The sequence below is a fragment of the Aegilops tauschii genome, chromosome 1 (assembly GCF_002575655.3).
Source record: "Aegilops tauschii subsp. strangulata cultivar AL8/78 chromosome 1, Aet v6.0, whole genome shotgun sequence".
Taxonomy (NCBI): Eukaryota; Viridiplantae; Streptophyta; class Magnoliopsida; order Poales; family Poaceae; genus Aegilops; species Aegilops tauschii.
This window is the reverse complement of record NC_053035.3, coordinates 255,065,851-255,088,502: the sequence shown is the minus strand read 5'-3', so window position 1 is coordinate 255,088,502 and position 22,652 is coordinate 255,065,851.

Here is a 22,652-nt window from a genome sequence, read left to right as displayed (position 1 = left end):
AGCAATTCAGTTGATAAACTGAAAGTGAAAAAGAAAAACTTTTACGAACTCTTTTGCTCTTGTTTGCATAAATAAGCTTAAACCGCACCCAGGTTTTCAGCCAACATTATAACTAACCATGTCAACAATAACTCTTAAAGATTATAATGATTCATATCAATGACATAATCAGCTAGCCAAGCCCGGAGAGAAGTCCCAATGAGTAGCCCTAGATCCGCCAAGGAATTCTTTCTTGTCGTCTCGTTCTCTTTGGCATCATTCACTTTGACTGAGGAATCAGTGGCCCTAGCGCTCCAATCTTGCATTGGTGGTCTCAGTTCGGGTTTTAGGGTCTTGCGGCTAAGTGATCGCCGTTTCCGGTTCTCAGTAGCCTCAAATCGTGTTGGACATTTTATCTATGGGCTTAAACATCGGATCTGGCCAGATTTCATTTGTCATTTTCATCTCTTTCGTGGAGAAGTTGACTCAGGTTTTGATCGCTCAGAGATTGGTTGGCACGCGGATTGTTTTATCCCTGAGGTGGGTTTTCATTCTTTAGCTGTCAAGTCTAAATGGCTTCAAGATCAACAAAGAAATATTGATCAGCAGAGTCTGAGTGTCCAACTCCCGATGCCTATGTGATGTGATGATCAACATTCCTCGCCGGAGTTGAGCCCAAGTCCGGCCGATGAGGGCATCTCTTTTGGGAAGTTCAATTTTCCGATTATTTCGGATCCAGAGCTGAATATCCGGTTGGGGGATTTTCTTTGTATTCGTAAGGATATTTTGCACTCAGTTATGCCTTCTTTCAAGGGATCTCGCTTCAGGGAATCTTACTGGAATTCCATCTCGGATGACAAGTTATATCGTATCATGGACGGTTGGCAAGCTGGTTATTCTGATGCTGATGTCTCATCTATGGTCCAGATAAAGGATGTGCCAACTCAGGAATATATTGATTCTCATTTGCTGAAATGCTTAAATTGCACACGTCATGGTGATCTTGCTGCAGACTGCCCATGTATCTTTTGCCAACGTTGCATTCGCCCCATCGATCAATGTTTATGTCCTGAATATCATTATGAGCAAATTGATACATGCATATTGGGCCGTAAATTACCCACCTGCTTAGCGTGTCAACAACGTGATCATCCTACCACTAGTTGTCCTGGGCTTAAGAGGTGTAGATTTTGTAATCTTTTGGGTCATACATCTTGCCATGGAGGCTGGAATGGGCCAACTTATTGTTGGCGGCCCAAGAGCTTCAAACAGACTTTTCCTTTTTTTGGGGAACGGAAGGGTATCAGCCACCAAGGATGGAGGGATATACACGGTAAAAATCAGGATCGGGGATGGAAAGTGAAACAGAAAATCCCGACGACAGGTGACGTGGCTAGCCGTCATTGCTTGTCGATACGACTCCCTCCCCCCGCAGCTGTCAACTCCACCGCCTTGGGGACCCAATCAGACGCAGTCCTCCCAGTTTCGTGCACCTCTCCTTCCTCCCCTGTTCTTGCCTCGCCCTCCTCTGCTCCAAACCCTGTACCATCGAAAAACCCTAGTGGTGCCGCCATGGCAAACTTTCTGGTCCGCCCTTTCGCCTTCACCCCCGTCGGAGCACACATTGAGCGCGGGCCATATCACCGGCTGCAGAGGAGCACCATGGTTGTGGATGAGCCGCCGCTGAACCACGACGGGTACGTTCTGATTGAGATCACCCCCCAGTGCCTGATCATCAGAAGAGATATTGGTTAGAGGAGGTATGTCGGATCATTAGGGAGGATTTGGAGTATCAGATTGAGGATGAGTTTGTTTATCCGATTGTAGTAGGTCGTGTTGCTTTTCTTGATGTTCAGAGCAGAGATGATGCTATTAGAGAGGTGCCGCATGCTTTAACTGAGGATTCTTATTTCTCTTTAATCCCCCATGATGAAGGGATTAACATGAGGATGTCTGCTTTTGAATATGAAGTTTGGATTCTGATGCTTGCTTTCCCTATGGACTACATGACTGAACATTATGTTCATAAGGCAGTTTCTAGGTTCGGTAAGCTGCTAGCTTGGCCCAGACCGAACGAGAACAAAGCTAGAGTTCTTGTTAAATGCCACATCAAGTATGTTGCGGAAGTTCCTCATAGTCTGCTTGTCACCAAAGTTGGAATGCTGAATGGCAGAAACACGGTACCGGGTCTGCAAGGGACTGAAGATACTCCACCACTCCTGAATGTGTCTCCGCATCCGTACACTCTTCCATACTATACTATCATGCAACAAGCCAGGATTGATGAGATGGAGGCCCAGCAAGCGGCCAATGAAGCTACTTGGAACGGCAATGATCAAGCCCAGGATCAGGTGCAAGACAATGGCTAGAGTGCTTGGCCAGTTTTACCACCTCCGTACACAGGTTTCAATTTCAGAACTTACTTTGAGTATGATGGACCGTCTTTGATGGATGGTGTGCCACAAGAGCACAATCTGGTGGACAGCTTGTCTAATGTGTGGTCTGAATATTCTTATGTGGAAGATTTAGCTGACATATTCATCAATGGTGCTCCTTCTGCTGTTCATGCTTTTGTCAGAGCTGGAGGCTCTGTAGCTGCTCTGTTCATTGCTACTGACAGTGAATTGCTTTCGTGGATGGGTGGCATGCTCAAGAGGATCTATACCCGCTCTATATTGCCAGCTATGCCTCCCAGAACAGCATGTTTCCCACTCAACCCTTTCGCTGTTATTCAGTTTCAGCTTGACCGTGTGTGCATGGCTCTGCTTGCCCAAGTGATGCCAGAATCTGATGTATTTGGGCGTATCTTCAGTTCAACTTTTACTGTGGGCCAGGTGATTGATCTGTCTGCCTCGTTGGAAGGCTTCAACTCTGTGATGCCAGCTCTGGAGGAACCACTGCCTGTCCCCCCGGCGATTCTGGATGTGCCTGACTGTGTAGACCATGTCGTGGACCCGATTGGTCGCATGATGCTCAAGGAGCCGGCCCATGTGGACACTTTTCTTCTTCGTCGTAGTGCTCGCTCAAACAAATACGATGGGTTCAGGGTCCCTCCCAATACCGACAAGCGAGCTACAACGTCCAAGGTCAAGCCTAGGAAGGATCCATCTCTTCATGGCCTCCCCATTGGTGGCACACCTAGCATTGGGAGACATGACAAGGTATATGATGATGTCCTACCTCCTACTTCTATACATGCTATTCAGTCCATTGGGGCTAATATGTGCGGTGTTCATCCGAGCCAGTTAAGTGCAAAGAAGCTGCTTGCTATCCAAGGTGGGCAGAAGAGCGAGGACACGGACTCTGATGCAGCTTAAAGCATGGAAGGTTCTCTACTGGAATGTCCGAGGGATCAACTCAGACAATAAACAACTGGCGTTGCGTAATGCTATCAGTAGTAGTGATTGTTCAGTTATCTGTTTACAAGAAACTAAGCGTGCTACTTTTGATGTTGATTTTGTTAAACTTTTCTGTCCTAAAAATTTGATAAGTTTGAGGTGGTGCCCTCTCAGGGGGCCTCTGGTGGTTTAATTGTGTTGTGGGACAGCTCTGTGTTTTCTGGAAATGTGTTCTGCTCTGAATCCTTTGCTTTGGGCATTCAGTTTACCTCCTTGCAAACAGCCAGGTCTTGGAAACTTGTTAATGTGTATGGGCCATGCACTGGGCCAGGGAGAGTTGCGTTCACCTCGTGGCTGTTTGATCTGGATATACCTGACGATGAGGACTGGTTAATTTGTGGTGATTTCAATTACATTAGAGCGCCTAATAATCGCAACAAACCGGGGGGTGATGCTAGTGATATGCTTACTTTCAATGATTTCATTCACTCACAGGCGCTTGTTGAGCTACCGATTAAGGGCAGGCAGTTCACGTGGAGTAACATGCAGGCTGATCCCTTGCTTGAACAAATTGACTGGTTTTTCACCTCGTCGAACTGGACATCTAATTATCCTAACACCATAGTGGGCCCCCTTCCCAAGCCAGTATCTGATCACACTCCATGTTTGGTTTCCATTGAAACCTCAGTACCTAAAAGTAAGGTGTTTCGGTTTGAGAACTTCTGGATATCCCACCCAGGATTCTTTGATCTGGTTCAATCCACCGGGGAGAAATACTGCTATGCACCCAATTCGGCTAAACTGTTGTGCAAGAAGTTTAAGAACTTAAGATATGCTCTTAAACGTTGGAGTAAGCAGATTTCTCGGTTGAACCTGTGTATCGATAATTCCAACTGGGCTCTTCTGGAACTTGATAATATCGAGGACAAAAGACCTCTCACAATACCTGAATCCAACTTTAGGTTCATTCTCAAAAACCATCTGGTAAACCTTCTAGGTTACAAACGAGAATATTGGAAAAAGAGGTACACTGTCCGTTGGTTTACTTGTGGAGGTGATAACACCAATTTTTTTCATTCTGCAGCATCTGAAAGATACCGTAAAAATTCAATAGCTTCGCTTAAACTTCAAGATGGTTCGGTGGTGACTGACCATATGGGTAAAGCAAAAGAACTTTTTGACACTTACAGAGAGAGATTGGGCAAGAAAGGGGAGTATGAAATGAAGTTTGAACTGTCTAGAATCATTAAAAAAGTGGAGGGCTTAGAAGAGCTAACCATACCCTTCACACACGATGAAATTGATAGGGTCGTTCGTGAGATGCCTTATGATAGAGCCCTAGGTCCCGATGGATTTAATGGCTGCTTCCTCAAATCATGTTGGCACATCATCAAAGAAGATTTTTACAGACTCTACAAAGATTTCTATGATGGTGTCATTGATATTCAGAGCCTAAACTCGGGATTTATATCTCTCATCCCAAAAACACAGTCACCGAAGACTGCTAATGATTTCAGGCCCATCACGCTACTTAACTATTGTTTGAAGCTGATAACTAAGCTGTTGGCTAACCGTTTGCAGAAAATTGTGCTCAAGATCATTCATCGGAACCAGTACGGATTTCTCAAAGGGAGATCAATCCAGGACTGCTTGGCCTGGGCCTTTGAGTACATTCACCAATGTCAAGCATTGGGAAGAGCTTGCTGTATCCTGAAGTTAGACTTCGCGAAGGCATTCGACACCATCCAACATGAACCGATGCTTGAGATCATGCGTCATATGGGTTTTGATGAGAAGTGGTTGGGGTGGATCAAATGTATTTTTCCTCCGGAAGCTCCTCGGTTCTGCTTAATGGCACCCCAGGAAGACAGTTTGATTGCCTTTGTGGGGTGCGACAGGGAGATCCACTGTCGCCTTTGATCTTTGTTCTTGAAGCGGATCTTTTACAATCAGCGATTAATGATGCCAGTCGGATAGGTTTGCTTCAGTTGCCCCTGCCCACTTCCAATAGTAACTATCCAGTCATTCAGTATGCTGACGACACGATCGCTGTCCTCCCTGCTTGTACCGCGCAAGCGCAAGTGTTGAAATCTATTCTGGTTGACTACACGAAGTCGGTGGGCCTTAAGATCAACTTTCACAAGTCAACCTTGGTTCCCATCAATCTTGATCCGTTGCAGGTGGAGGAAATTGCAGCCATTTTTGGTTGCTCTATTGGCAACATGTCGTTTACGTACCTGGGCCTGCCCATGGGCACCACGCGCCCGAGTGTGACCGACCTGATGCTGCTGGTGACCTCAGTTCAGAGGAGAGTCCCGGCAGCAGCTTCGCTCCTGGATTATGGCTCCAAGCTAACTTTGCTTAACTCGGTGGTCACCTCCTTAGCCATCTACGCCATGTGTTCCATCAAGATAAACCCTAAGATCATCGAGCACCTTGATAAGCTGCGCAGGTCATGTCTCTGGGTGAAAAAATCGGATGATGGGTATAAGGGAAACTCGCTGGCTGCATGGGGCATGGTGTGCAAACCTAAGAGCAAAGGTGGTCTAGGGATCATTGATCTTAAGACCCAAAACCAAGGGCTGCTGTTGAAACAACTCCACAAATTCTATAACAAATGTGATGTTCCTTGGGTCAGCTTGATCTGGGACACCTACTATGTGGGCAAAATACCGCATGCCTTCGATCCGTGTGGATCTTTCTGGTGGAGAGACCTCATGAAACTATCTGATATATATAGAGGGGTCACAAAATCGGAAGTTGTGGCAGGAGACACAGTCCTGTTTTGGAAAGACAATTGGAAGACTGAGCTTTTTCAAGACAAGTACCCGAGAGCTTTTTCCTTTGCCAAGGAGCCAGATATCCCAGTGAGACATCTCTTGTCTTCAGATAGATTGGGTGATGTGTTCCACCTGCCTCTATCTTTGGAGGCTAGGAGTGAGGTTGCTGGACTATAGTTGGAGACCCTGGATACTTCACTGACCGATGGCAACGATGTGTGGTCTTGTGTTTGGGGGAAATGCGTTTCGATCATCGCAATACTATGCCCATGGTTACAGCCAGATACATGTTGATGAAGCATTCGGCTAGATCTGGAAAACCAAATGTACAATGCAGTGGAAGGTATTCTTATGGTTGCTGATGACTGATAGATTTAACACTAGAAATATGCTCCGGAGAAGACATTATAAAGTCCAGAACGATGACTACACCTGCCTTCTCTGCCACCACCCACCTGAGGAAGACATGGTTCACCTCTTCTTTACCTGCCCCTTCAGTCAGAGGTGCTGGGATGCTTTGGGGATGCAATGGCTAAATGATACTGACTGGTTCAGAATGCTGCATGATGGCAGGGCTAGATGGGCTCGGCCGATGTTCTTGGAAATATTTGCAGTGGCAGCTTGGGGGATCTGGAAGGAGAGGAATGATAAACACTTCAGAGGAATCCAACCTTCGTTTGAATCTTGGAGGAACAGGTTCAAGCTGGATTTGCCATGCTGGTTCATAGATCAAAGCAAGAGCAGGGCCCTTACATTCTATCCATAGTTAGCTCGCTTTGAATTTACATTCTGCCTGTGTTAGTCTCTATACCTAACCCCCCCTCATCATGTAACTTGTAAAGTGCTGGACATTCTAACCCCCCTAACTTTGTTTCATTAATATAAAAGGCAGTCAGAGAATCTCACTGTCATCAGTTCTAAAAAAAGACATAATCAGCTAGCGAGCAATAATAAGATATCTTAAACAGCAACACATTGTCAAAACAACCATGATATAATATGACAATAATGGTATCTCACTAGCCTTTTCTGAGACCGCAAAACATAAATGCAGAGCACCTCCGAAGGTCAAGCAGTGACTAAACATTGTAATTCATGGTAGAAAAGATCCAGTCATGATGCACCCAACATTAGCTATACACAATGCATAAATCATGACCACTGTGCTCTACTCAGTTTCTGGCGCTTGTTTTTAGAAGGTGGTGACACAACATAAAAGTAAATAGAAACTCCCTTCGCAGAGGGAAGCAGTGATTTGCAGAGGTGCCAGAGCTCAAGTTTTTAAAACAGAGATAAATGATTATTTTGAGACATGCACCCTTCTTATTCACTTCACGACCATCAGTTATCAACATTTTCCATGCTAAGCACGCTAGTGGCGGTTCCCAAGCGGAAAGTAAAGGTTTTGACTCCATTGGGAGTTTTTGTTTGATTATTCAAGAGATGAAATCTTTTTGTATTTTGCAATTTGGGACTGGGCATCCCTATTACCGCCCATTCCCTCGTGCGATGGCGAGTGAATAAACACTCGACCTGAGGATAACATGCTTAGCATGGAAGATATAGACCACCTCCTGTCATTCCATGAATGATCCAGGCACACAAAAGGGTAATTTTTAGAAGTTTTTAGAGGTGGCACATGCAAATTTACTTAGGACGGCAGGGTAATACCGTATATAGGTAGGTATGGTGGACTCATCTGGAATAACTTTGGGTTCAAGGTTTTTGATGTATAAGCAGAATACCCACTTAGTACAGGCGAAGGCTAGCAATTTAAGATTGGGAAGCGGCCAGCTAGAGAGCAACAACGATCATAACCAGGCATTGTGACACCCAAGTTTTTATTTGGATTTTTCAAAAGATTTTATTTGACTTGAAGGGAGTGATTTAAAAATTCTTCTTCAAGAGAACTCTCACTCTCAAATATTTTTCTTTATGGCAAAAATTTTATTTGAATTCACCCAAGATCTGCCATTGACCTGGGGAGTTCTTGCTCTTCATTTGGGCTCAAGACAAAATGCTTTTCATTGGAGAGAATAACTTTTGAAAACCTTTTCTTGAATTTGCACTATGGCTTTTGGAAAGTACTTTGCCACTTTCAACTATTCCTTCTTGCCATGGCATTAGTGCAAATCCTCTCTCCTAACCCTTCCCTCACCTTTGGATCATGATTTGCATCAAATCCAGCAAGTTGAACCTCCTCATGTGATCATTTCCATTCAAATTCTATTCAAATAAATTTCTGTCTTCTCTTATAGCACTTGGAGATTTACAAAGGAACTCCATTTTCTGTTTGGACTTTTACCACCAAACTTCTTTCCCCTCCTAGTCCTTTGAACCCTCAACCTAGAACTATGAAGATCCACTGGTCTCCAGTTCAAAATTTTCAAACTACATCAGCTGCAAGTTTGGACCAGATTTGCCAAATTTGGTGAAATTCATTCAAAACCTTCTCCAAAAATTCCAGGTAAATTCATGCAGCCCCTGGGTGCTTTGAGTGATCATCTCACCAAGTTACAGCTCCAGAAAAATTTATCTCTTTACCAAAACCTACTGTCGAACACCTGCAATGCTTGGTCACTGTCAAGATTCAGTAAGTTCAGAGTTCAGTCAAGTGACTGCTGTCGTTTTCTTCAGAAACGGGCGTCGATCTCGCCAGTACCCTCGCGTCGCCTTGCTCCTCGTCCTCGCCCTCTCGTTCCTGCACCGCAAGAGTGCCTGGCATCTTGCGGGCGTCGGCGACGAGCAGCAGAAGGTGCGCCGCCCCGTGACCGATGCCGGCGGCGGCTTTGCGGACGCCAGCGGGAGACACGGCGCCGCCGACTCCACCCAGCGCCGCCCAAACCACCGGAGCCCGCCGCGTGGCCGTCCACTCCCCCGAATGCGCTGCCGCTCTCGTCGTGAACCCCAGGGCGCGGAGCGCGCTCTCTGCCGCCGTTGAGCCCGTGCGGTCACCTCACCGTGGGCAGACGCCATTACGCCAGGGCCAGCTCCGTTTAGCTGCAAAACGAGTCCCGTAACATCCACTGATGCTGCTCGACCGCTCAAACCCCCCTGCCAACCCACTGCTCCGCCGTAATCGCTCGCCGGAGATTCTCCGTTCACGGCCACCCCGTCGATCTGCCTATAAATAGGGGCCCCGAGCTTCAACTCGAGCACCCACCAGCCCTACACTTCCCCTAGAGCACGCCCAGCCACTGGAAGAGCCCCGAGGAGGTCTCCTTCCTCGACTCCGGCCGCCGCGATCCGCCACGGGATCCAGCCCGATTCGCCCCCGTGTGTGCTCCACAGCCCCCATTCTCTTGCCAGTAGCTTCTCCTTGCATCACCCGTTCTGACCCGCGCCTCAATTCGTACTTTGCAGCCCTCCACCGGAGTTCCCCAACCTCACCCGAACCGCCGTCCGCCGGAGATAGTGTCGCCGTCGACGTGGTGCTCCCCGTTGGACGAGTCCACCACCCGCCGACGCGGAAGAAGACACTGAAGCTCTTGGTACCCTCCGTTTCTCCTAACTCGCCGTGGTTCGACGCCGGCGTCCATCGCCGTCTTCGGGCGCCGGCGAGCTTTCAAACCTGACATGCGGGCCCCGCGTGTCAGCCTCTGTTTTATTTCCCCGAACCGTTTTCTGTTGGCGCCTTCGGGCAAAATACGTTTCCTCCTTGCGCTTGCGCATTCCCAGCCGAAGCGTTTTCTGTTTTCTCAGTTAAAACCCTGGAACTTTTCTGTTTCATTACAGAAAGGTCCCTGGACAGAAACCTTTATAACTTTTTAATGAAAAGGTATTTTTGAGTGATTCTTTTTCTGTCAATCTCCAAATTTTGTCTAGTTTTTTATGGGATTTATTTGAAAAATATTTGGCAAAGTTTATGTGCATGTGTTGGTTTTCACGTTAGTACCCCGTTTCGTGATTGCCGTAGGTTCCGGGAGAGGGGACGGAGCCGCGAACTTCGCCGAGCTAGACTCCGACTTCTCCGAACCAGGCAAGCATGTTTGAACATTTGATATGGCAGATGTTTTGCATGTTCATGTGAAAGTTTGTGCGTGGCATGTGAGTGTCGATAAATACCTCGTTGCTTGTAAGGCAACGACCCGGTTGTTCCGAAGTTGCGATGACCTCTGATGAGAGGTGGCCTAATCATGTAGTGACATGAAGGGCAGCAAGGTGGTACTGTTGTAGCATGCCAGCCTTGCGTCATCCGACTTTCTTCGACGTTAACGTGGTTGGAGCCACGTTATCGATCTTTTCCCGCATGTTCCAAAGTTGCGATGACCTCTGATGAGAGGTGGCCTAATCATGTGGTGACATGAAGGGCAGCAAGGTGGTACTGTTGTAGCATGCCAGCCTTGGTCATCCGAATTTTCCGACGTTAACATGGTTGGAGCCGTGTTATCGTCCCTTCCCCTTTCCGTGCTACCACATGTCTCATTGCCAGGATACGGTTTAGTAAGTTGGTAACCTCTTTCCGTGTACACACCAAACAGAGAGGCCGGGATGATGCTACCTTGGCCCAGGATTAAAGCCAGTCATTCGGTCAGGGGGCATGGGTGTTTCCGGTTGGGACCGAGAGGGGGGGCACCCCCTTATAGCGCGCGTATAGAAATTTGATCCCATGCTGCGCGAGGTTGTAGCCTCCCCGACTCAGGGTTTTTCCTGAATGTTGCCGAGGGTGATCCCTGGCTTCGGATGGTTAAATTGGGTGTGTACTGGTTAGACGTGTTCCTTCCAGAACACCGTAGACGGAACTAGTCCCCGTGACTATTGAAATCCGTTGGCTGTGGTTAAGTACAAACTCTGCAGAGTCAATTCTTTCCAAATCATCGTATCCATGATCAGTAATGTAGACTTTACATCCAATTCTATCCGTGTGAAAATCTTGCCCCCGGTGAACAAGCTCAAGCGGTAAAATCTCAGATTTATTGTTATTCCAGTTAATGGACTAACTTTATTTTGTGTCTCATGCTTGTGATAATTTATGTCTCCGAGCTATTGTATTAATGAGTTGTGACATAAGCCCTTTATGTGACGCGCGCAGACGTCCGACTGTGGCGTGTACTCGTTTCTCACTTTCGATATAAGCCCTTTATGTGATGTCGCTCAGACGTCCGACTGCAGCATGCACTGTCTTTACTTTATGTTATAAGCCCTTTATGTGGTGTCGCCCCGACGCCCGACTATGGCATTATTATTCTGCATTTTCCGCTCGAGGAGTCTTTCAGACACTCGTTTGGCACCTGTATTATGATTTCGCATTTTCCGCTCGAGGAGTCTTTCAGACACTCGTTTGGCACCTGTATTATTATTCCGCATTTTCCGCTCGAGGAGTCTTTCAGACACTCGTTTGGCACCTATATTATTGTTCCGCATTTTCCTCTCGAGGAGTCTTTCAGACACTCGTTTGGCACCAGTATTACTATTCTGCAGTTTCCGCTCGAGGCGTCATTCAGACCCTCGCTTGGCACCCAGTATTTATTATCTCTGTGTCTGATCGCACTGGTTAACTAATTCATGTGCTTCATGTTTGCATTTGTTATACCTTATGTCCGAACTGTCTTGCGAGTACTTTCATAGTACTCACCTGGCTTGTTGATTTGGCCAGATGTTGACGAAGGCGATCTCTTGGATGAAGAGTTTGATAGCGCGTCCGACACCTAGAGGAGTCCCAGTCAGTCTTGCGCGATCCCGGATATTGGTCACTTGTATCGTTTACGCTTCCGCCACCCGCAATAAGTATTCTCGAGCCTCACTCCGACGCTCGATGAGTTGTAGTATTCTGGAATCATGTCACTCGCTTCGCGATGATTTTTTCACCATTGTTATTATCGTGAGTTAGAAGTTTGCCACCCTATCCGCCGTATTGTTTTATCGGCGTGCATGTAATAAATTGTTGGGCAGTCTCTGCTCAACTTTGTATTATATTTAGTACTCCTGGTATTTTTCTTCTGTGACCAACGTATTGTCTATCAGTGAGAAGGAATTCTTCCTCACTGGTCTGTAACAGGGATTGGTTTCTCAATAATTATTTTATTGAAAAACCGGTCGTGACAAGCTTGGTATCAGAGCCAGGCTGACTGTAGGAAGCCACTAGGTGCGATCGCTAATCGGTTATTAGCGTCTTTAGTGCTTCTTCAGCATTTTGCAATTGTAGCTATTTTCTGTTGGTCATCATAAAATTTATGACATGACTACTCAGAATTTTTGCCTACTTTTGTAGATGGCTGGCAGCAGCTGTGAGAATCGAGTGTTCACCAACGTGCCCGAGGGGTTTGTCAAGCTCCTCGTCTCCATCACCAAGCTCGCGATCGGGCCAGCAGCTCGCCCGGAGTTCACCCTCTATCAGCACAAGCTCAGTGACGACGTGTCTATGCACCAGGCTGTGGTGCAGTTCAAGGGAGGACGTTCAGCTGCACGCCACTTCCGTTTTGTGGGAAGGGCCATGCCTACGGAGAGGCATGCCATGCAGATGGCTGCCCGTGAGGCGATAGCTCGCCTTCGGGACATCCTTCCTACGATGAAGACTCATCGCTACCGCTACCTCCCATGCCATGTGCCTTACACCAGCCACTATGCGTTCGCCTGCCATCGGGGAGAGCGAGATGAAGCCATCGAGATGGTTGTGGAGTATCTCAAGGCTCTGGAGGAGTCTTTCGACAACCTCGTAGATGATCTTGTGGCTGCCCGCATGGACTTAGTCCGGGGCGGTCCTGCCAGCAGGAAGGAGCTTCTCCACACGGCGCCGCCTCTGACATTCGTCTCGTCTTCAGCCTCGTATGCACCGGCCGTTTTGGCCACTGCTCGCCGTCTGCCTACCACTGAGGAGTTCGACCGAGTCATCGCTCCTACTCCAGTCAGAGCCGCACCGCCTGCCGCACGCGCTCCACCACCAGTCGCCCCCGCACCATCACCGCAGCGCAGCGTCGCACGCCAGGAGCCAGCTAGAAAGGAGGAGGTTGATTCTCCTGGACCGCTGAGCCTTGCCATCGGCAAGGGGAAGGAGATCTTCACCATCTCCGACTGAGAGCACCGAGTAGCCGCGGGTTATGCCTGCTTGTATGATGTGTTGTTTTTATCTGTACGCTAGTTTGTATTGGTGTGTTTGTTGCCTTCCGGAGTAGTACGCTAGTTTTTAATAACATGTCAGGATTGTGTACGCACAACCTAAGTGCTGTATCTTGTGTTTGCTTTCGCATGTAAGATTTGTGTTAAGCACTTCTTCTCCGTGAAAATCATTTGTGTTTCTTGAAAACCTTGAAGCCTTTTTGATTATTGCCTTTGCAAGGGTTTTCCTACGCTACACGGTTTTTCTCATGGGTTTTGCAAATGATACCCCAGACTGGAAAAATGTCTCGCCCTTGGACTCGCTCTATGCCCAATCAGCCAGAAGAGGTTTACGGAACACAGACCAGCAACAATTTCACTCAGGGTCAGTCCAGCCAACAGGACAGCGAAGCGGCACTATCTCAAGTATGCCGTCTCTTCGAGCAAAGCCAGCAACAGCACCAGGAGATGATGAACCATGTCATCAATATGGGAAACCACCGTGAACCCTATCAACCACATTCCAAGTTATCTGAGTTACAGAAGACTCGCCCCTCAACTTTTGCTCACACCGACAGGCCACTGGAAGCCGATGATTGGCTTCGCGAGATTGAAAGGAAACTGATTATCGCTCAATGCTCAGATCATGAGAAGGTGCTTTATGCACCACACTACCTTACTGGAGCAGCCGCAACATGGTGGGAAAACTTCCTACACATGCACCCCAGGGAACACAACATCACCTGGGAAGAATTCAAGGAAGGCTTCCGTGGGGCACACATTCCCAGGAGCATCCTAAAGATCAAGAAGAGAGAGTTTGATGACCTGAAGCAAAGAGGCATGACCGTCACAGAATACAACGGCCAGTTTACCCAACTGTCTCGTTATGCCTACGACGAGCACATGACAGAAAACAAGAAGATGGAAAAATTCCTGGACGGCCTGGCACCAGCATTAAGATGCCAACTGATTGTACACACCTTTCCGGATTTTAAGACGCTGGTGGACAAGGCCATCACCCTGGAGAATGAGCGCCGTAGTCTGGAAGATATCCGCAAGCGGAAGAGGGACAAGACGACTCTTGCCCGCAGCAACCGAGGCAAGACTGAGGTCCCAAGGACAGACACGAGGAGATCCACGGCTACTGAGCCAAGACCCGTCGGACAATTTCATGCCAGAGACAAGGAGTTCACATACCGTCCAGGGGTCACCTGCTATGCTTGTGGTCAACAAGGGCATTATGCTAAACAGTGCCCGAAGCCAAGAGACTCGGCACCCAAGCCGAACAATGGTGGAAACAATCCAGCCCCCAAGCGCAACAACTTCAATCCCAGCAACAACCACAGGAAGGGTCACTTGAATCATGTGACCAGGGAAGAAGCGCAGAATGCCCCAGACATCGTGCTCGGTACGTTCCCTGTCAACACAGTACCTGCCACGGTTTTGTTTGATTCTGGAGCTTCCCATTCGTTCGTTTCGAAGAGTTTTGTTTCGCAACATGGTTTTCCGATACTCCCCTTGGAAAAATCTATGATCATCAAGTCCCCCGGAAATAAGCAAATTGCTCAGGGTTACTGCCAAGGAGTGGTCATTGAGTTCGAAGGACTACCATTCCACGCGAATCTCATCGTGTTGGAAAGTAAAGGACTGGATGTCATTTTAGGAATGGACTGGTTAACCACCAACAAAGGATTCATCGACTGTTTCAATCGGACAGTGATTCTCACTCACCATCACGGCAAGACAATAAGAGTTTCCGCTCAAGAAAGGCCACGATCACAGAAACCAAAACTGAACAAGATGGACATCGCAGAATTAAGAAAAGTGCCAGTGGTATGCGAGTTCCCTGATGTGTTCCCGGAAGAACTACCAGGTATGCCACCAGACCGAGAGATCAAATTCAGCATTGAATTAGCACCTGGCACCGCTCCCATTTATAAGAAGCCATATAGAATGGCACCCTCAGAATTGGTGGAGTTGAAGAAGCAGATAAAGGAATTATTGGACAAAGGATTTATACGAGCCAGCTCCTCACCATGGGGTTCGCCCGTATTGTTCGCCAAAAAGAAGGATGGGACTTTAAGGCTGTGCATAGACTATCGAGCCCTCAATATGGTCACCATCAAAAACAAATACCCGATGCCACGGATAAATGATTTGTTTGACCAGCTCGCACAAGCTAAAGTATTTTCAAAGATTGATTTGAGATCAGGATACCATCAACTGAAGGTACGAACAGAGGATATCCCCAAGACAGCATTCACTTCCAGATATGGGTTATACGAGTTCACAGTGATGCCTTTTGGTCTAACAAACGCCCCCGCATTTTTCGTCCACCTCATGAACAAAGTATTCATGAAATTCATGGACAAATTTGTGGTGGTATTCATTGACGACATTCTGGTTTACTCAAGGACACCAGAAGAACATGCTGAACACCTCAGAATTGTTTTGGGAGAATTGAGGAAACATCAGTTGTACGCCAAATTTAGCAAATGCGAATTTTGGCTAAGACAAGTTGGTTTCTTGGGCCATATTTTGAACCAAGAAGGCGTGGCCGTAGACCCAGAAAAAGTCAAGGCCATACTACACTGGAAGCCGCCCGCGAATGTTACAGATGTGCGGAGTTTTCTAGGGATGGCCGGGTATTACAGGAGGTTTATTGAAGGATTCTCCACTGTGGCAAAACCTATAACACAGTTACTCAAGAAGGACAAGAAATTCGTATGGACGGAAGCATGTGAGCAGAGCTTCCAAGAACTCAAGAAAAAGCTGACAACCGCACCAGTCTTAACTGTGCCAGACATACACAAGAGCTTTGAAGTATATTGTGACGCGTCCCGAAAAGGTCTCGGATGTGTACTAATGCAGGATGGCAAAGTTGTCGCATATGCCTCCAGGAAACTGCGAAAACATGAGGAAAATTACCCAACACATGACTTGGAACTAGCAGCAGTTATACATGCACTCAAGGAGTGGAGGCACTTTCTGTTGGGAAATCGTTGTGAAATATATACGGACCATAAGAGCCTCAAATATATCTTCACACAGCCAGAGCTGAATTTACGCCAACGACGCTGGTTGGAACTGGTCAAAGACTACGACGTCGGCATCCACTACCACCCAGGAAAAGCAAATGTAGTGGCCGATGCCCTTAGCCGAAACCCCAGCCCGGACAGTGACGGTCAGCAAAACTTGAGGCCTGAGTTTCAGCGAGAGTTCACTCGGCTCAACATGATGTTAGTCTCTGAGGGCACCATATCGAACCTGGAGATACAACCCACCCTAGTGGAACAAATCAAGAAGGCTCAACAGGGACATCCCAGTATCGAAGGCATAAAGAAGAAAATGAACCGTAGTAAGACTTCAGAATTCGTCACGGACAGTGAAGGAACATTATGGTACCGGGACAGACTTTGTGTACCTAACATTGAGGAACTCAAGCAACAGATCTTGACGGAAAGCCACACCGCTCCATACTCGATACATCCTGGAGGAACCAAATGTACAAGGACATTCAGGAAAGATTTTGGTGGCACGGTATGAAAAGAGATATAGCCACATTCGTTGCTTGTTGCGATTCATGTCAGCGCATCAAGGCCGAGCACCAAAAGCCAGCAGGGCTACTCCAGCCTAACAGGATACCGGAGTGGAAATGGGATGAAATCGGAATGGACTTCATTGTCGGATTACCCCGATCGCAACGCGGAAATGACGCCATATGGGTCATCACAGACCGACTAACCAAAGTTGCACACTTCATTCCCGTGAAGACTACCTACTCCACACAAAGACTGGCAAAACTCTATCTCTCCCGTATAGTTTGCTTGCACGGAGTCCCAAAGACTATAATATCAGACCGAGGCACCCAATTCGTCTCCAAATTTTGGGATCACCTACAACAAGCTCTGGGCACGCAACTAGCTTTCAGTACAGCATACCACCCTCAGACAGATGGACAAACAGAACGTGTAAACCAAATCCTAGAGGATATGCTAAGAGCCTGTGTGCTCACCTATGGATCCAGTTGGGAATAGAGTTTGCCGTATGCCGAATTTGCGTACAACAACAGTTACCAAGCCAGCTTGCAAATGGCACCCTTTGAAGCATTGTACGGACAGAGGTGTCGTACCCCATTGAATTGGTCAGAAACAGGTGACAGCCGTATCTTCGGCCCAGATATGCTTAAGGAGGCCGAGGAAAAAGTTAAACAAATCAGGGACAGACTCAAGACAGCACAGAGCCGACAAAAGAGCTACTATGATCAGAAGCATCGTGAGGTCAGCTTTGAACCTGGTGATTCCGTATACCTCCGAGTATCTCCTATGAGGGGTCTGCAACGGTTCAAAATAAAGGGGAAACTAGCCCCAAGATTTATTGGACCATTTTGTGTGAAGGCACGAAGAGGCACGGTAGCCTACCAGCTAGACCTCCCCAAGGAGCTGTCAGACGTCCATGACGTATTCCACGTCTCGCAGTTGAGGAAATGTGTGAGTAACCCGGAGAAACATGTACCTCATGAGGACATTGATATGCAACCAGATCTCACCTACAGAGAAAGGCCAGTAAAGATTTTAGAAGAGTCTGAACGAAGGACCCGTCAGAAAACGACAAAGTTTTTCAGGGTCCAGTGGAGCAACCACACTGAGGATGAAGCCACATGGGAAAGGGAAGATTTCCTCCGAGCAGAGTATCCATATCTATTTGAGGATCAGCAGAAATCTGGAGGACGAGATTTTTCCTAAGGGGGTAGGTGTTGTGACACCCAAGTTTTTATTTGGATTTTTCAAAAGATTTTATTTGACTTGAAGGGAGTGATTTAAAAATTCTTCTTCAAGAGAACTCTCACTCTCAAATATTTTTCTTTATGGCAAAATTTTTATTTGAATTCACCCAAGATCTGCCTTTGACCTGGGGAGTTCTTGCTCTTCATTTGGGCTCAAGACAAAATGCTTTTCATTGGAGAGAATAACTTTTGAAAACCTTTTCTTGAATTTGCACTATGGCTTTTGGAAAGTACTTTGCCACTTTCAACTATTCCTTCTTGCCATGGCATTAGTGCAAATCCTCTCTCCTAACCCTTCCCTCACCTTTGGATCATGATTTGCATCAAATCCAGCAAGTTGAACCTCCTCATGTGATCATTTCCATTCAAATTCTATTCAAATAAATTTCTGTCTTCTCTTATAGCACTTGGAGATTTACAAAGGAACTCCATTTTCTGTTTGGACTTTTACCACCAAACTTCTTTCCCCTCCTAGTCCTTTGAACCCTCAACCTAGAACTATGAAGATCCACTGGTCTCCAGTTCAAAATTTTCAAACTACATCAGCTGCAAGTTTGGACCAGATTTGCCAAATTTGGTGAAATTCATTCAAAACCTTCTCCAAAAATTCCAGGTAAATTCATGCAGCCCCTGGGTGCTTTGAGTGATCATCTCACCAAGTTACAGCTCCAGAAAAATTTATCTCTTTACCAAAACCTACTGTCGAACACCTGCAATGCTTGGTCACTGTCAAGATTCAGTAAGTTCAGAGTTCAGTCAAGTGGCTGCTGTCGTTTTCTTCAGAAACGGGCGTCGATCTCGCCAGTACCCTCGCGTCGCCTTGCTCCTCGTCCTCGCCCTCTCGTTCCTGCACCGCACGAGTGCTTGGCATCTTGCGGGCATCGGCGACGAGCAGCAGAAGGTGCGCCGCCCCGTGACCGACGCCGACGGCGGCTTTGCGGACGCCAGCGGGAGACACGGTGCCGCCGACTCCACCCAGCGCCGCCCAAACCACCGGAGCCCGCCGCGTGGCCGTCCACTCCCCCGAATGCGCTGCCGTTCTCGTCGTGAACCCCAGGGCGCGGAGCGCGCTCTCTGCCGCCGTTGAGCCCGTGCGGTCACCTCACCGTGGGCAGACGCCATTACGCCAGGGCCAGCTCCGTTTAGCTGCAAAACGAGTCCCGTAACATCCACTGATGCTGCTCGACCGCTCAAACCCCCCTGCCAACCCACTGCTCCGCCGTAATCGCTCGCCGGAGATTCTCCGTTCACAGCCACCCCGTCGATCTGCCTATAAATAGGGGCCCCGAGCTTCAACTCGAGCACCCACCAGCCCTACACTTCCCCTAGAGCACGCCCAGCCACTGGAAGAGCCCCGAGGAGGTCTCCTTCCTCGACTCCGGCCGCCGCGATCCGCCACGGGATCCAGCCCGATTCGCCCCCGTGTGTGCTCCACAGCCCCCATTCTCTTGCCAGTAGCTTCTCCTTGCATCACCCGTTCTGACCCGCGCCTCAATTCGTACTTTGCAGCCCTCCACCGGAGTTCCCCAACCTCACCCGAACCGCCGTCCGCCGGAGATAGTGTCGTCGTCGACGTGGTGCTCCCCGTTGGACGAGTCCACCACCCACCGACGCGGAAGAAGACACTGAAGCTCTTGGTACCCTTCGTTTCTCCTAACTCGCCGTGGTTCGACGCCGGCGTCCATCGCCGTCTTCGGGCGCCGGCGAGCTTTCAAACCTGACATGCGGGCCCCGCGTGTCAGCCTCTGTTTTATTTCCCCGAACCGTTTTCTGTTGGCGCCTTCGGGCAAAATACGTTTCCTCCTTGCGCTTGCGCATTCCCAGCCGAAGCGTTTTCTGTTTTCTCAGTTAAAACCCTGGAACTTTTCTGTTTCATTACAGAAAGGTCCCTGGACAGAAACCTTTATAACTTTTTAATGAAAAGGTATTTTTGAGTGATTCTTTTTCTGTCAATCTCCAAATTTTGTCTAGTTTTTTATGGGATTTATTTGAAAAATATTTGGCAAAGTTTCTGTGCATGTGTTGGTTTTCACGTTAGTACCCCGTTTCGTGATTGCCGTAGGTTCCGGGAGAGGGGACGGAGCCGCGAACTTCGCCGAGCTAGACTCCGACTTCTCCGAACCAGGCAAGCATGTTTGAACATTTGATATGGCAGATGTTTTGCATGTTCATGTGAAAGTTTGTGCGTGGCATGTGAGTGTCGATAAATACCTCGTTGCTTGTAAGGCAACGACCCGGTTGTTCCGAAGTTGCGATGACCTCTGATGAGAGGTGGCCTAATCATGTAGTGACATGAAGGGCAGCAAGGTGGTACTGTTGTAGCATGCCAGCCTTGCGTCATCCGACTTTCTTCGACGTTAACGTGGTTGGAGCCACGTTATCGATCTTTTCCCGCATGTTCCAAAGTTGCGATGACCTCTGATGAGAGGTGGCCTAATCATGTGGTGACATGAAGGGCAGCAAGGTGGTACTGTTGTAGCATGCCAGCCTTGGTCATCCGACTTTTCCGACGTTAACATGGTTGGAGCCGTGTTATCGTCCCTTCCCCTTTCCGTGCTACCACATGTCTCATTGCCAGGATACGGTTTAGTAAGTTGGTAACCTCTTTCCGTGTACACACCAAACAGAGAGGCCGGGATGATGCTACCTTGGCCCAGGATTAAAGCCAGTCATTCGGTCAGGGGGCATGGGTGTTTCCGGTTGGGACCGAGAGGGGGGCACCCCCTTATAGCGCGCGTATAGAAATTTGATCCCATGCTACGCGAGGTTGTAGCCTCCCCGACTCAGGGTTTTTCCTGAATGTTGCCGAGGGTGATCCCTGGCTTCGGATGGTTAAATTGGGTGTGTACTGGTTAGACGTGTTCCTTCCAGAACACCGTAGACGGAACTAGTCCCCGTGACTACTGAAATCCGTTGGCTGTGGTTAAGTACAAACTCTGCAGAGTCAATTCTTTCCAAATCATCGTATCCATGATCAGTAATGTAGACTTTACATCCAAATCTATCCGTGTGAAAATCTTGCCCCCGGTGAACAAGCTCAAGCGGTAAAATCTCAGATTTATTGTTATTCCAGTTAATGGACTAACTTTATTTTGTGTCTCATGCTTGTGATAATTTATGTCTCCGAGCTATTGTATTAATGAGTTGTGACATAAGCCCTTTATGTGACGTCGCGCAGACGTCCGACTGTGGCGTGTACTCGTTTCTCACTTTCGATATAAGCCCTTTATGTGATGTCGCTCAGACGTCCGACTGCGGCATGCACTGTCTTTACTTTCTGTTATAAGCCCTTTATGTGGTGTCGCCCCGACGCCCGACTGTGGCATTATTATTCTGCATTTTCCGCTCGAGGAGTCTTTCAGACACTCGTTTGGCACCTGTATTATTATTCCGCATTTTCCGCTCGAGGAGTCTTTCAGACACTCGTTTGGCACCTGTATTATTATTCCGCATTTTCCGCTCGAGGAGTCTTTCAGACACTCGTTTGGCACCTGTATTATTGTTCCGCATTTTCCTCTCGAGGAGTCTTTCAGACACTCGTTTGGCACCAGTATTACTATTCTGCAGTTTTCGCTCGAGGCGTCATTCAGACCCTCGCTTGGCACCCAGTATTTATTATCTCTGTGTCTGATCGCACTGGTTAACTTATTCATGTGCTTCATGTTTGCATTTGTTATACCTTATGTCCGAACTGTCTTGCGAGTACTTTCATAGTACTCACCTGGCTTGTTGATTTGGCCAGATGTTGACGAAGGCGATCTCTTGGATGAAGAGTTTGATAGCGCGTCCGACACCTAGAGGAGTCCCAGTCAGTCCTGCGCGATCCCGGATATTGGTCACTTGTATCGTTTACGCTTCCGCCACCTGCAATAAGTATTCTCGAGCCTCACTCCGACGCTCGATGAGTTGTAGTATTCTGGAATCATGTCACTCGCTTCGCGATGATTTTTTCACCATCGTTATTATCGTGAGTTAGAAGTTTGCCACCCTATCCGCCGTATTGTTTTATCGGCGTGCATGTAATAAATTGTTGGGCAGTCTCTGCTCAACTTTGTATTATATTTAGTACTCCTGGTATTTTTCTTCTGTGACCAACGTATTGTCTATCAGTGAGAAGGAATTCTTCCTCGCTGGTCCGTAACAGGGATTGGTTTCTCAATAATTATTTTATTGAAAAACCGGTCGTGACAGGCATTATGCATAAGTAACATTGGACACTAGCATGAGTAGGATATGAGCACCATGAACATAAATATTATAGAGGCTATGTTGGATTCGATTCAACTACATGCATGAACATGTACCAAGTCAAGCCACTCGAACATTCAGAGGAGGATACCATATCATCATACTACATCACAATCATTTTAACGCTATGTTGATATCCAAGATAAATCATTATCCACTCCTAGCTACTTATGCATGGCATGAGAAACTATAATCTCTAATTTTCATTGCAAACATGTTTAATCATAATGGGCTAAATCATGGGCACTAGGTTAAACATATTTACACAAACAACACAAGTCGAGTTCATACCAGTTTCTCCTTGCCACGACCAGCTCATCGAATATCGTCATTATTGCCTTTCACTTGCACGATCGAATGATATGAAAATAATAATAGTGCAAGAGTGCCATGGACTAAGCTGGAATCTGCAAACATTTTATTCAACAGGAGAAGACAAGGTAAAATGGGCTCTTATTAGTTCAACAGGTATTCATATGAGAGCCA